Source organism: Mercenaria mercenaria, chromosome 11, assembly GCF_021730395.1.
Source record: "Mercenaria mercenaria strain notata chromosome 11, MADL_Memer_1, whole genome shotgun sequence".
NCBI classification, from domain to species: domain Eukaryota; kingdom Metazoa; phylum Mollusca; class Bivalvia; order Venerida; family Veneridae; genus Mercenaria; species Mercenaria mercenaria.
The window spans coordinates 31,871,283-31,887,305 of record NC_069371.1 but is presented as its reverse complement, the minus strand read 5'-3'; the positions used below and the strand labels follow the sequence as shown (position 1 = coordinate 31,887,305).

Genomic DNA, 16,023 nt, shown 5'->3' with positions numbered 1-16,023 from the left:
TTTAAAAGGAATACAAATACTTTTGGTATATTCAAAAATTTAAATTTTAAAAGATTGGACACGCCACGCTATATAGGGAAAACCACCGGACAGACTACCATAAGTACATATTCGTGAGTATGTGGATTAACTCGTTTTGGGACTAAAACACTGTTGCATTTCCGGCTGCCGTATTGAAATGTAGGGATAACGCATGTTTTTTCGTGTTATAACATCTGGCGAATCCCGAGGGGGATGTTTTAACACGAAATGAACATGCGCTAACGCTATTCTAGCATAAAACGCATAAAAACTAATCAATAAATTTATTGTCCTTTAACGTCATTAAATTTCCATGAAATGCGTGTTGTTGGTTTTTTCACGTTTTGAATTATCTGTTTTGGGGCCGTAATACGTTTACGATTTGCCACGGAAAGCGCACATATAAAAAGGTGTTTTAACAGCACGTGAGCGCGAGCATCTCTCTGTTAACACACGTTTTTCTCTCCTATTAAAACACCCCGGAAAGTGACAAGAACAGCATGGGTACAATTGTATAAAACAGAGTAGTTGTATAGAAAAGCGGATGAAATTAGTTTACTGTCGTAATTTAATTTTTCTTTGTACTTATCATTACAACTTCTGTTCTTTCTACTAAAGCTTTTAACTTCTTTTGGGGTTTAGGTTAACGGTCTGCTAGCGGGGTTTTGTGGCTGTCGTTTGATCATTCTTTATCTCCAGGTTTCATATTCACAAAACATTTTCGGTCTCAGCCGAGTCTGATAATGAATTAAATGCTGTTTTTGTGCGTTTATACGGGTATGAACAATATTGGGACTTCTTGCAAATCTGTCAAACGCGCAAGCATACTTGCTACAAAAAATCGGTGGTTTGCTTTCCCAAAATGTTTATCAATATCTAACTGGAACAGGCAAAAAGACCCACCCACGTTCAATTGTAATTTGTCGTCTGATGAAAATACGAACAGTTCCTGGTTTTTATCTTAAATATCGTTAAAGCCAGTGAAAAATCATACAGTTTTGATCTTTACCATCAGAAAAATTAGTTAAAGCCACAATTCAATGTCATTTTTGAAATTTTGGGGTCAAATTTTGAAAGAATTGTTTCGAACAACGCCATTTTGATAATGTTTTTTTTGTGTGTGAATGACGTAAGGTTGCGCATGCAAAAGGTTGCGCGTGCAATCTCGCGGAAAGGACCGTTTTTGATATTATTACACCAGTGTTGCTTATACGAAAATAAACATATTTTCTTTCCATACAAAAAGTATGGTGAATGTAAATATTTATCATTATATCTAACTTGCATGTTTAAAATTAAATGTTAAGTTAATGCCTATTTTCAAGTGACCGTATTCAGTACTGATGGAATTTAATCTTGAAGCTATGTAGGACCACATTCGTAACAGATCGCATTTGTAACAGGTGTTACAAATGAGATCGCATATGTAACAGAAATCAAGTACATATGTAACAATTTTTGAGACGAATGTGATCGATGCCGATTTTTGATGTGACATCTGATCACATTTGTCACATGTCATTTTCGATCGGAAAAATGAACAAAAAAGTGCATTTTTACACCTGAAACACATTTGTAACATGTTTTAGCTCACTTGTACAAAGTGACAAAGTAAGCTATTGTGGTCACCCTTTGTACGTCGTCCGTCGTCCGACCGTCTGTCCGTTCACATTGTTCTTGTAAATACGATAGAGGCAACATTTATCATTTGATTTTGACAAAACTTGCACAGAACTTATATATATCTATGATATCTCGGTTCCTTTCGAAAACCAGCCATATCACCTTATTCTTCTTGGAGTTATTGCCCCTGAGATGGCAATAATTACTGATTTTAGCCTTGTGAACGCGATAGAGACCACATTTTTTGTTTATTTTGACTAAACTTGCACGCAACTTATATATCTATAAGATATCGGTTCCTTTAAAAAAAACCAACCGTATTGCACTATTTGACTTGGAGTTACGGCCACTGAATTGTCAAAAAAAAGCTGATTTTATCCTTGTCAACACAATGGAGACTACATTTATTATTTGATTTCTATTAAACTTATATAGGATCTCACTTCCTTTTTAAAACAGCCATATCGCGCCATATGTCTCGGAGTTATGGCTGAAATGGCAAAATTTGCTTATTTTAAACACAGTAGAGACCATATTTATTATTTCATATTTGACCAAACTTGTATAGAAGTTATATATCTATAACATTTCGGCTCCTTGCGAAAACCAGCTAACTAGCACCATTTGTCCTGGAGTTATGGCCCCTAAAATGACAAAATTTGCTGATTTTAGCATTGTAAACATGACAGAGATCACATTTATTATTTGATTTTTACCAAACTTGCATTGAAGTTATATATCATTAAGATTTTGGTTTTTTACCTCGAAAAGTGGCCATATCACGCTATTTGTCTTAGAGTTATGGCCCCTGTAATGGCAAAAATCGCAGATGTAATAACATGTATAGTGTAATATTACTCATGTGAGCGATAGTGGGCCATGACGGCCCTCTTGTTAATTAGAGGGATATTTCCAGTCAGGTTAATATCTAGGTACTGGTTTGTTATTTGGCAATTAAACTTGGCAAGAATACCGTTACTATGACTGGTCTATTCACAGTAGCATGGTACAACATGTACATGTCACTTATAAATTTCCCATCTCGGTTTTGATTTGTAAGATTTCATTTTTACTAAATGCATGAATATATGAATATGTATGATTAAAGGGGAAGATGTATACATGCAATCCCTGTTCAATTTTTATAATCGGCAAATCGCTGGTTGTATCGCTTCAACAACAAATAAAATGCACTAAAATCAAGATCAAGGCAGTCTCAACTAACATAGAAAGTCTTGTAAAATCTTGTTTCCGTAGAACATCGGGTATATACACATTTATGTATACTTTAAAATAGTGACTAGCTTGGCTATTCGAAGACTGCTCATGGCTACAGTAGAAGTAGCTGAAGTTGTAATCATATTATAGTGGTAGTGGCAGTGGATGCAGAAATGAGCCACGTCACGCCGGAGAAAATTGGCATTCGGACTTTTTTGTGAATTTCCGGAAAGTATATATTTAGGCTGACCTGTGCATTTATGCATCTGAATAAGGGTAAGAAAATTTCATATTCAGGTAGAGTAAGCCTTCTTTGAAATAACAGCAAACGGTGTGGGCCCTGATCAGTCTGCGCGGATGCGCTGGCTGATCTGGGCCCACAAGGGTCGCAAAGCCTCGAAGATTCCCGAAGGTCCATTTTCTCATGATGCGGCTCAAATAATTTTATGAGGTCATTGATGTCGACGACGACAACGCTAACTTGTGATGGTGCTTATGGCAGTCATTTAATGATGTTGCGATGACAACCAACTGATTAAACATTTGCAGTATAAAACTCAACATGATACATATGTGCTTCTCATGTCAACCCCCATGTTGGACAAACACATTTGTAACACCTTTTACCTGTTACGAATGCGATCGCATACGTTAGAAATCTGTTACAAGTGCGATCTGTTACGAATGTGGTCCTACAAATCTATATAGTGAAGTTGCTATCAAAATTCCAATCTCAAACTCAGCTGAGACTGAAAAATGTTTTGTGAACATGGGACCCTGGAGTTTGGCTTGCGTTATCAAAATATCCTACAGCTTTTTGTTGTTGTTGTTGTTGTTGTTGATATGACAGATTATTTGCTTTTATAACAAACGCTAGTAATGACCTACTATTTATAGGGACCTAGAAACGCTGCAACGCACATGTGAGTTACGCCATAATATATTCGAAATTATGTTTGTAGATTGTGTTCTAATGAATATAAACATTCGGAATCGGTTATGAATACATCATAAGGAATTTTCGACGGGGACATATAAACGGTCGTGTCCGTTGATAAAAACTACCTTTCTCCTCACATGCAACTGAAATGTTCTTTTTACTGTTGTGCTGTCTTTAATACCTCTAAAATTGGAATAAACATGTCTGCTTGTAGCTATATGTCTGCTTGTAGCTATAACGACTCGTGTAATACAATCTATAAGGAAGCATTACGAAGAAAATCAAAGCCCTGAAAGGACTGATAGTCACTGTTTATTGAGTGATATTTCAGGGTTAGGATTAGGGTTAGGGTTAACTTCGACTTTCCTAGAATATGGCGCCACTTTATGCTGTTAACCAATCAAAACGCCGTCTCTCCATGCTGTTAACCAATGAAAGCGCACGGAATTTTATTTATGTGTGTTGCATTACGAGTAGAATTTTAGGTATGCACGAGAGTGGGTTCATGTAGAAAAAACTGATAAAAAAGACAGTGTGAGCAGGGTGATTCCGAATATTTCGAATGTGAATATAAAGTTCATAATTGTTCTAGAATCCGTTGCTGCTTGTTTTTGTTGTTTAAAACAGTAGTCCTCAATTGCTCACACACTTACACAATACCAAGGTTATAAAAAATAAATATGGGACTATTTTTTACACATCCAGAATATTTGTGTGATGCGGTCACATAGAAAGGAAAACTCAAACGACGCGAGGTTGAAACTTGGTAGTTGATTTAGAGCTAAAGCCAGTTGCTAAAGCACTGGCTAAAAATGGCAGACACGGTTAGACTGAACCTGGTCATGAGGGTTAATGAAAGCATTCTTAAAGATCAAATTTACGATCTTGACTCAGAATCATTTTAAGAAATCCCGATGCGACATGCCTTATGCTTTTTGCGATTTTATTATTATTATTATTATTATTATATTTATTATTATTATTATTATTATTATTATTATTATTATTATAGAAACAATCACGTTCAGCAGTATTTAAAGGTAATAAACGTAAAACGTAAACAACAAATCAGTAGCCAAGTGCAAATAGCAGGTCGCCATCCAAAAATAATGCAAGTGGCGTTAAAAGGTCATAATTCCCTCGTATATAATTTGACTGCCATGCCATTTTTAAAATATATATGTCAAAAGTTTGATTATTACGGTGGTATGTTAAAGACACACATTTTTAAAGATTAAATTATCTCGTGCGCACGGCATCTTATCTTGAGCGTTCGACATCTTATCTCGTGCGCACGACATCTTATCTCGAGCGCCCAACATCGTATCTCGAGATGTCGTGCGCTCGAGATAAGTTGTCGAGCGCACGAGATAAGATGTCGAGCGCACGAGATAAGATATCGCGCGGACGAGATAAGATGTCGAGCGCACGAGATTAGATGTCGAGCGCACTAGTTAAGATGTCGTGCGCACGAGATAAGATGTCGTGCGCACGAAATAATTTAATCTAAAAAAAATAAATGCATGTCCGCAACATACCACCGTAGAATATTGATTAACGTAGCGGAACTTTTAATCACCTTCCTTTAAGGGTCTTACAGTCTTACAGTTCAATTTCATGTGCAGTGTTGAAAATCGTGCTTTTATAACCAAGTAATTATGCATAACATGCATTTTGTCAGGTACTTTTTTCTGTTTAACATAGAAGACCTTTGGAACTGTAAGGTATCGCAAAAACTACCCAGCACCACCATAAGGCACCATAGTTTGACCACAGGCACTTGAAGCTCTATCAATAAATAATTATATGCATTATCATATCCCACCCACCTAATATACAAGAGATCTAACCTGCATAGAAATTTTATTGATTAAGCTTCAAATACCTGTGGATTGACAAACATTTCAAGAATAAACTATTTTATGTAGCGCAGGAACATAGACGTTGTTCAGAATAAAACAAGCATTATCTGATTTCAGAATCCCGCCTCCAAAAACAATATAGAAAAACACATTTTCATTTTTGTCTGCGTTAATAAGAAAATCATTAAAAAAACAAAAGGTTACGCGGATATTTTTTTAAGTGTCAGGTCCTTAAAATGTCACTATCAAATATATTGTTTGCCTGACTCACTATATAAAAATGCACATCAACTTTTTTTTTATAAATATAACTTATCAATAACAAAAACAACAAAAAACAACGTTTTTGGTGGTCACCATATGCATGACTGATGTTATAAATGTTTGGGGGTTTTTTGCAAGAATTTTTTTGTTACTATTTTTGTAGGCTGAAGTGTTTTCCTTCTCATTACCTCGTCCATTAAAATAAACAAAAAGGTCAAACCGCATGAGATAGTCTCCTTACTTTATTGCTGATATATACATTTAGAGAACAGTGACATTTATTACCATAAAATAGAGAAAACAACAATTAATCGAAGTATTGAAATACTGAAAGATTGGCGATCTTAGAATAAGTCTGAGGATATCTCTTAGAAACAAAACAACTGAAAGGAACACTTCATAGTAAATACAGGTTTGCAACATTTGAAAACTAGATGGTTTATTTCAATCTAAAGTAAGCATAGCTAAACATACATGTAGCTATGGTATTGTGAAATGGAATAAAACGCACAAAAGACCGATTTGGATCTTCAAATTATCAAATCTCTGTTTACAACAGTATTAATGCTGCTATTATGCACTCGACAATTTTAATCCTAAAGAATTGAATAGAAATAATGGGGGTTTTCTATAGCGATTTAACGTTTCATTTAATTTCTGCAGCAAATATTCAAGTCAAATATATATGTCATAATTATGGTTAAACTTATGCATTGCATGGCAGCCACACTTAATATTTTTCATAATTATAATGTGTAAAATCATTTTTTTGGGCGATTAGCCCCAGAGTTAACGATACGGATCAGATTCTCTTAATATGATCTGCCTACAAGCAACCAGTAAACAATCGCCTCCGAAATAGTCCTAACATTTCAGCAGAACAGTAATAACATGACTGGCACATAAATATGTATAGCTGTCCAAAGCACGTAGAATGCTATAATTTCTACGTGATTCTGTAAATGATTTTGTCATACAGCTCTCTGTTATCCTTTCAGATAACATTAGAAAATATTACATAATGAAGGTAAATTAATTCGCCCCCTATGAATGAAATATCTGTATGAATGGAACTTTTTCGTCTTTGGTAAGGTAAAACTCAATGACATAATGCAGACACTGTAATATGCAGAGCTAAAGCTAATAAATCATGCGAAATGTAAGATGTATTTAACAAAAATATATTCAATATTTCTTATTAAAATTTTATCGAAACACTTAGATTATGTTTATGTTTACTGGATTCCAACGACCACTTCGTTATAGCTATGACCTCGGTCTATAAATAGCTCATCAAACAAATATTACGAAACCAACCAGAGTTTCGTACAAACGTCGATATGAGTTATACTTAACAAATAATCAAGGCCTTCGAGTGGTTTGTCGTCTAATATACCACGATTCAGAGTTCAGATGCGTAGGAATTGAACCACGAGGGCGTTAGCCCGGGTGGTTAAATACTGAAGCATCTGAACGATGAACCGTTGTAAATTAGGCGATAAAGCACAAGAATGCCTTGATTGTTTTCATTCTGACATGCTCATTGACAAATTTTAATAAATATTATGCTGGACTTCATTTACCCGAGGAGTAATGTATCGGACGTCATGCGGCAATTTGACGTCATAATTGACGCCATAATGCTCTCTTACCTGTCCACGCAGTTTGGTGTGTGTGGGGGGGGGGGGGGGGGGTTGACAATTTTTATACTAAGCAAGTTCGTTTTAGAAACATTCTGAGCCGAATGCTGAAAGTAATATTGTAAAAAGTGCTTTGTCTCCAATTTGCTCCAGGGCGGTAGTTGTAAACGATTTTTGTTTAAACACCCATTTTCAACAGTATTTCAGGTTATATTAAGGCGGTAAATTTTCCTTGCGGTGGTCAATTTTCATAACCATCGTATTAGGGAAGGAACAGGACTAGACCACAATCATTAACAGTCCGGTTGGTAGCGGGGTTCGAACCAAGAATTTCCCTCAGACTGACAAGATAATCGCCCCATCAGTACTTAAGTGCTTTGATTGTATCTAATTTATTGGCTCAATGTGAACAAAGAGACAAATAGGCATAGCATAGGAATAGCAGATATCGCCGCCTCCCGGAACCAATCCAAACAGCAGCGTATGCACGGATATGTAGACGATATACATCTACACAAAAATACACGGACGAAATAACACAAATGGACCATAAGAACACCTAACTCATAAAGGAACAGAGTGGGACCCCGCCTTGGAACGGAAAAAAAGCCTTCAATGATGCATTTTCCGCAAAGGTTGTACTCATACGTAAAATACAAATTGAAATGTGGAAAAACTGGCGGGGACACGTGTATGTATGAGACGATTTCTACCGCTTATTACACTATTAATGTATTTATAACGTATATTTCAGATCAAATCCACAAAGATGATGAAAATTATTGCCATAGTTTTGTGCATGAGCGTGTTGGTAGCATCTCAAGAGATGTTGGGAGACGGATTCGGTAAGCTGTCATTATTTTTTTTCTTAAAAAAATTGCAAAAGCTTCTCAAACTTTATTTTGTACAATGAAAGCTTAGTGCCCATGCGATTATTCTTTTTTTTTTCTTTTTAGTTTTTTTTTCTATTCAAAAAGTCCAGTTATCACTGAAAGCTTATAAGAAAATTAAAACGTAATTTTGCAAAAACAAACTTTTTTACAATGAAAGTCGATTGAAGCCCAGTAAGGGGTGTGAGGGGCGTTGTACTTTTCGTTATTATATACCTTACTATAAATAGTAACAAAAAACCCGTTAAAAACGGTCATTACGGCATTTGTTGACGAATCCATAATGGCACAGTGCGCCTCACGCGCCATAATCATAATGGCCCCGGGACCGGAACGTCAGCTTTTGTTGATGTTGACGTCATGTAGCAACATTATTATGGCGGGTGAAAGGGCACTGAATCATTTTCAGATCGATTGTCAAATATTGATACAATACAAATAATGCTTTTAAGTTTTTGGAAAATATGTGAAATGAAAATACAAAGATAAATATGAAGCGAAGGTATATAATAAAAAGGTCTATTATCACATTGCCAGGGCCATTATCACTCAAAGGCACCGCTCTCCCATTTATTAACCTATACTTAATTCTCATTAACAGACTCAAGTGTAACCTAGTCCACTGGCACCAGACCAGAAAGAAAATGCCACTCTACATGTTATACCCTACCCCTAGGTATACTATAACAACCGTGGTCATGAACGGTGAAATGCACTAACACATTCCAATCGCGCATTTCTCGCCTAAAACGCAGGTACTATGCATACTGAACAAGTGGTAATTTATTTTCCGTCGTGCACCAGTCATATTATCTCAATATTTCATATGGCAGAGACACTCCGCATTTTTTTATGTTTTCGAAAACGTTACAGAAAAAACTTGGATGTACTCCACTAATGTAGTTCAGGCCTAGATAGCTGAGTGTCTCTGTGATATGAAATATGGAAACAATGTGACTGGTGCACGATGGAAGATAAATTACCACTTGTTCAATACGCATAGTGCTCATTTACCGAACTGCGCGTGAGATATACGCGATTGAAATGGGTTAGTGCATTTTCCCGTTCATAACCATGGTTCTTATAGTATACCTAGGGGTAGGCCATAACCTGTACAATGTTGTTGTTTCTTTTCTTTCTGGTTTGGTGCCAGTGACCTAGTCTGACATTGTTTTGCTTGCTTCCGTATTATGTTTCCATAGATTTTTTAACTTTTGAAACTGTAGTCTTTATCTCGTACTTAGACTCAGTGTTGTTATTTTTGCTGGTTCTCTGGAACAATGGAGTCCATTCAGTTTGATTTTAAAGCCGGTGCGAGGGGCGTGAGTGGTGTTGTATATTTGTGTATGCTGTATACAATCTCTCATAAAACAGACTCACTCGTACCGAGACTGCTATTGTTTTGCTTGGTTCGGTTCCAAGCTACCGAATGATTTCTTATAGATTTTATTATTTTCTGGTTCTTTTGGATCATGGAGTCCATTCAACTTTTGTTTGTGATATAAAATGTAGGCTTCCGCTTAAGCCAGTACGAGGGTCGTCAGAGGTGTTGCATGTTTAATATCCTCTCATGAACATACTCAATCAAACAGAAACTGCTATTAGTTCTACGCTCTATGTAGTTTTGTGTAAATCTTGGTCAATTGCACGTCCTTACATACACTACTGTAGGGTTTCGTTCACGGGAAGCTGCGTGACAATTGCTATTTGCTATTGGTTATGTGTCCTTGTTTTTTGTTTGTCTTACAGGTGACTGTGTGTAGCGTTTTTTTGTGCTTATTGCTTCAAGAGAATTGGCTCTTGTTTCTTTACTTTTCTTCCGTATATTGTGCGAAAACGAGAATCAGTTTCCTACTGTAACAGAAATCTGCATTTTGTTTTCTAGGTAACTTGATGATGATGAACATGTTAAGCGGTGGACGATTTAATTTGAACAGTTTGTTCGGCGGAGCCGGTGGATACAGTGGAGCCCAAGCAGCCCAGCCAGCAGCGGCTCGAACAGCAGGGCGGGGTGAAAGATCACAGGGTGCTGCTGCTAGTCCACTTGGTAAAGGCTTACATTTTTTCTTGTTATTCCTACTTATAGCATTCTTTGTTATTTCATTTCAGCATGATGTTAAAGGAAGAAATTGTTTCAGAGTAGTTTGTGATCGTTTAAGAACCAGTCTGAAGACAATCATGAAAGCTGAGAACAGGGCTTTGAAATGTCATCACTAAGTATTGCGTTGTACTTGTTGATCTAAATTCTTGTCCTGTTCCAAGTTTAATATAATCATTACATGGAATATTATTATATTTCTCCTTATATAAATCGCTTGTTCATAGTCTGTGCTGCGTGATAGGTCAATATGTCTCAATATGCGTTTACTGAGCTAGAATCTAAAAATGTGAAAATTAAAATCTGATACAAAATATTTTGTTCTGCAGACTTCTGGCAATAGGTTTGACACCTGCTCGACAAGCCATTCAGTAAAAGTACACTAGTGTATTAGGTATTAGGAAAAGACTTATTACATACTATATTCATTTATAAACGAAGAGCATCGTGTATTCTTACAAATTACTTTTTAATCCCCATCTCATATACGCACGACCTACACGATAGGTTTGCTTGCATCAATTAGAGATGTAATGAGTAATTTTATCGCCTTTTCCATTTCAGGTGGTCTAACTGGTCTTCTTGTCTTCGATGCCATATAGATGCCACCCTAGTTGTCGGCATGCAGGCGCGGGCCTCTCCATTACTGTCTATATCCATTTGTTTCTACAGTTTCATCATCTATAACTCAGGGCTCTCCATGCCATAAGAAGAAAACAAGGACAGCACAATTCTAACAGATACAAAGCAATAAATTGTGCGAATTTAATACTTATATAATGATTATGAGATATCAGTATATTGTTTTATATCTGCTTTGGTCGATGATAACAGATGAATTGAATATTAATAATATCAAAACTGAAAAAAAAGTATGATTATGAGATAATTGTCATTCATAATTTTCAGAGATTATGTTGTATAATCAATGAAGTAAAACTATTTTTTCCCATTTCTTTCACGCATCTCCATTCAATACATACATTTAAATATTTGATTTAAAAATCTGATTATATCGTGTACATTGTTGTTAATAGTTCCGTAGTGTACTCGTTATAGCATGATAACAATAACCATCAATATATCAATAACAAGGTGACTTTCGATTGAATGCTTCCAGTTCGGAGATTTACTTTCAGTAAAAATACTATTCTTTATTTTTTTCTTAGTTTTTTTTTTCTGTTCAGCTTCAAACCATGCCACGTGTAGTCATTGGATAATGGGTACTACAAAGCAATATATTCATACTTTATTATGTACATCAATGTGACATTTAGTTACGAGCAAACATGTAGTATCTTCATGATAAACTACAGAGTAATTTGAATGCTTAAAAGGTTTTTTTTGTTCAATAGATAAGCTGTAAAAACAGCTGATACAGGGAAACAATAATAAATAATACCCAGACGGGTATATCCTAACCGTCTATTAATCGTCAACTGTTTTCATTTTCCACTCTACTACCGGATAGTGTAATAGTAGGGGAACTAATAGTCTATGGGTTTTCCACAAATAGGGTGTTTAAAACAACTGACCAGGAGAAATTTAGAAACATATCTTAGGTTTACAATTGTGCAATTAATATACGGATACCATTTTATTGCTTATGCATTTGAAAGAAACAAGCCAAAGGTTGATTTTACTTCCCAAGCTGGCAGCAAGTTAATATATTTAGTATGAAAGTTTCCGCTCGGATAGTAGAAAAAAATCAATAGATTATTTCCCGACTACTTTGCAAGGAAAATAATATGTTTAAGTTCTAGTGGTTATTTAATGTGTTTTAATCGATGAATTTCATATCATCTCTACCATATGAACTCGAGTGTATTTCGAAATCATTTTTATTCTCAATTATCATGCAAATGTAAATATATCATGGTGAATGTAAATAAAACGCCTTTATACACAAGCTGTGCCCTTGCAGTTTAATAAATTCGTTTTGAATAACAGTTTTGTTTTTGTCTTTTTTTGGTTATATACTTCCAGCAGCCGAAGCGTTCCGAACGGAAAACGACTTAAATTGGTTAAATACTAGTCCGTTTCAAACATTTTGAACATGTCGAAATACTGCAAAAACTTTTTCTACCCTTTAGACTTTGTACACGTAATGGAAATCTACGGCAAAAATAAGCTATTATTTTGAGTATTATACTGTTGAAATCTACCATTTAAGGTGATTAAAAGGCATTGCCCCCCCCCCCCCCCCCCCATATATTTCTTGTATTAAAACAATCCATTAGACATCAAAATATGTCAATTGTTTTCAACACCAAATAATATATTATAATCCTTAAATTTGATAAAGCCTTTAAAAGATAAGATAGAAATTTATACCACCATCTGTATTGTTTTAAAATCTTCATGAGAAACGAACACGATCCATTACGTATGAAGTATTGAGGTCTGTCAAAAATGTTTGGATTTGATTACCTTAAATAAATCAAATACCACTGGTGGATTCTGTATGGCAAAAAACATATGTCTGTGATGTTTAAACTGTTAAAACACCAGAGATGTTTGATTGTATTAAAATCATCAGGTTATAACAATAGATTTCATGATATGTCTACCTTCATGATTTTATTTGAAATTTTAGTGTAGTTCAGACTTCCGCCCATAACATTTAACTCACGAGATCTCTTTATTCACGTTTTCATATCCCTTTGTACATGCAAAAGAATTTAACAATGACAAAGATCAAATAGAGACAGTCACGTTCAAATAAGGCACACGCCTCATACCAAAACCCTATTGCAGTGTATGTAAAAGCGTTAATACAGGGTTTAAAGATATTGTTCAAAAGATTCATACCATGTGCAAAACAAACAAATGAATGAACACAGTGGAGCACCGCCTTGGAACGGTCAGTGGCAAAAACACCACCGGGGAGCGTAAACCGGTTTATGGTGCGCACCCAACCTCACCACACCATGTTCCAAAGTCACGGGACAGTGTAAATAAAAGTAATCTCTGCCAGGTAAATCTCTAACACACGCAGTGTATACAAAAGGCATGGCATGTAAAACACAAAAATGCTCCTGTATAATTATATAAAAAGCAAACCTTAAGAACCAAAAACGTATGTACTCAAAGCCTTTGCAGAAAACAGGGCAACAAGAGAAACACCCTTAAGGGCCCGACGAAACGGGACAGAAGACAGAAATCCAACAGTTCAATCCAGGTGGGATTTAAAATCTGCTTATCACAGAGTCCTCCCCCTCTTCCTTCGAATGAAATCAAAGAGGGAAGCGTAGTGTTCAACTGTAAACGGGTTGAACACTAAACATGAGGCGTGTCTCAAAACAGTTGGGTCGTAACCTATTTTAATTTTACAGGGGTCAATGGCATCAGTGGCAATAAACAATCGAAGCATAAAAGTTGGATCTACCCCATATTTTTATGTAAAAACAACTATTTTTCGCTACTGAAAGACAAAGGACTAATTTTCAGCTCGGCAAAGAACAAATCCAACGTTCTCAACAAGCTGTACATGTCCGTATTAACCCAGAAAACCCAAACTTAACATACTATCACGTTCATGTACATCATTCCTTGGCATGGATACCATTCAAGGTGAAGCGGCTGGAGTAAAACAATGTATACATCGGGTCTAAACAAGATTTATGGATTGCGAAAGACTACGATTCAGAACTATTTACAATCCTAACTTTGATCTTTGACCGTTCATTGAAGTGGGAATTGTGCATGAAGACTTACGATAGACCAACGTCACAGCAATTCATATGAAGGCAGCCGCCCAGACCCTGCAATCTATAGACAAGTTTCACAGCAGACTTTAGTGCATGTCCACCACAATAGAATAATGTCAGACAGGCAGAAATAGTCCAGAGAAGGGCAGCGCACATTCATAACTTTATCATGACATCACAGTATATTAGGGGTTCTAACTGACCAATCAGAGAGCTGCATTTTAGAGTACCTGTCAGTTTCCACTTGGGTATAACAAAGTATATTTCCAATGAACATATAGTGACTTTATAAATAAATATCACACTATTTTAGAAATCAAATCAAGATTTTTCACTGCACATACCCCAGATGATGCTACAAACAACAAAACTTTGAAGTTTCAATGAAATATTATATTGATTTAATACCTTTATTTTAGTTAAAAGTTTGAGATTTTACACAGGGAGTCTATGATAAAGTCCGAGTAAAATGTAATCAATACCCAAGTGAAATAAGTATCATTCCACAATGTTTTGGACATGTTAAAATTATGAATTGTGTGTAATCGCTATCGCAGTGACATCATAGTTCAGTTTGTTTGTGACCACTTGAAAACAGACGAAGGAAACTGCTGACACTGCTTTAAGAAACTACTGTTAACATCCTCGTTGACATCGACCCAGATAAACACCTAGCAAAATGTACTTCAGGACCAAGTCAACCCTTTGCATTCGCCTTAGTTATAAATTTGGCATTTTCAACATTAACATACTGTCTCTCAGCATTCATTACATATACTTCTTATCTGTCATCTTCCAAGGAGAGTTTCACTACACTACTGATGGGTCTTCTTTTCCAAGCTTTTTGTAAAATTACAGGATAGGTTAGAAACTACACAGAGTTGTGCCCGAGGGGATCTCATATAGCCCTCGTACCATTGTAAAAGCCGGATGGTTCTACTATAATAGCTGTGAAATTGAATGATTTAACGATTTTTGAAATAGTCCGCTTAATTTTGTATATTGTTACTATTTGACAGTTTCCGGATTTTTTTTACTACTTGCTTAACCTTTTTAAAGGTTGCTTTCCGTAACATTTCTTTCTTTGGCGCAGTAGTAGACAACAACAACAACAACAACAACAACAACGATATCCACAAAAACAGACGATAATTTTGTAATTTTGTGTTTCATTATCACGCTTGTCACTGTCTTTCGTGATAAGAATATTGTTCTGTGTAAGTTGTTTTTGTGTGTTTTCATAATTTTGAACGAAATACACTTTGTAACGTCAATACAGCTCATGTCTTAATTTTAAGCATTCGGACAGATACGTATATTCGGACATGAATGATCTCTTTCCGTGCTTTGAATTGGCATGTCGTTCGGCTTATTAGGATTGTTTTTTTATGATCTGATACCTTTAAGTTGCAATGTCACCCAAATGCTTAAAGATATAAACTGGCAATCCCTTGAAATTGAACAACACCGCTTCACAAATTCCCTTATTATCCGAATTTGGATTAGCTTGCTGATAAACCCAAAATGAAAATGTACTACAGTCCCTTCATAATATTTTAAAGGTTAGTCTGATTCTAAAGGTACAGATCTGTACCCCTAGGCAACCCTATTAGGGATTGTTGAGTAAAAACCTCCTTTTTGCATGTATTGTGGGTTATTTTAACTTATTTACATCTTGCTTTTGGTTGCAAATGAAATACTGTAAAATCAATTAATTTCATGGGCATGAAATTTCATGGTTTTGGTTAAAAAGGCAA

The 16,023-nt window shown here is 35.7% G+C and overlaps 1 protein-coding gene across 3 annotated transcripts in view; it reads left to right on the top strand.

The window, feature by feature from the left end:
* The first annotated feature begins 15,352 nt into the window (after positions 1-15,352).
* Positions 15,353-16,023, top strand: part of LOC123531790 (zinc finger CCCH domain-containing protein 10-like) — a 288,284-nt gene continuing 287,613 nt past the window's right edge. For all 3 annotated transcript variants that reach the window (XR_008365982.1, XR_008365981.1, XM_053517073.1), the window contains exon 1: positions 15,353-15,483. The gene's annotated coding sequence lies outside the window, so the exon portion shown is untranslated. The remainder of the gene's footprint in view (positions 15,484-16,023) is intronic.